The sequence below is a fragment of the Phyllostomus discolor genome, chromosome 4 (genome assembly GCF_004126475.2).
Source record: "Phyllostomus discolor isolate MPI-MPIP mPhyDis1 chromosome 4, mPhyDis1.pri.v3, whole genome shotgun sequence".
In the NCBI taxonomy this organism is placed as follows: Eukaryota; Metazoa; Chordata; class Mammalia; order Chiroptera; family Phyllostomidae; genus Phyllostomus; species Phyllostomus discolor.
In genome coordinates, this window is record NC_040906.2 from 6715669 (window position 1) to 6716182 (window position 514).

A 514-nucleotide genomic window follows, 5' to 3' on the forward strand; every position below is an offset into this window, starting at 1 on the left:
TCGTCAAGATTCAGAATAAGAAGTGGTCAGGAGAAATACACGAGAATATTCTTTCTTGCAAGAAAGAAAAAAATAAACAAGAAAGAAAGAAGGAAAACTGTGGTGGCCAGAGTAACAGGCCCTCAAAGATGTCCACACCCTAATCCCTGCACCCTGTACGGTTGGTTACCTTTCACGGCAAAGGGGGGATTAAGGTCACAGGTGGAATTAAGATTGCTAATCAGCTGACCTTAAAACAGGGAGATTATTGGGATTATCTAACAACCCAATTACCAGTGGGTAGGCCCAGTGTAATCCCAAATCCTTGAAAAGTGGAAGAGGGAGAATGGGAGACACGCACACACTGATGCAACACTGCTGGCTTCCCACGAGGAGAAAGTGGCCACGAGCTAAGGACTGTGGGCCCGAGCGGGAAGCCGGTGGCTCTCTCCGGGGGCTGCCAGAAGGAACACAGCCCCGCCAGCACCTTGGGGCTAGCCAGGCAGAACCCACATCAGACCTCTGGCCTCCAGAA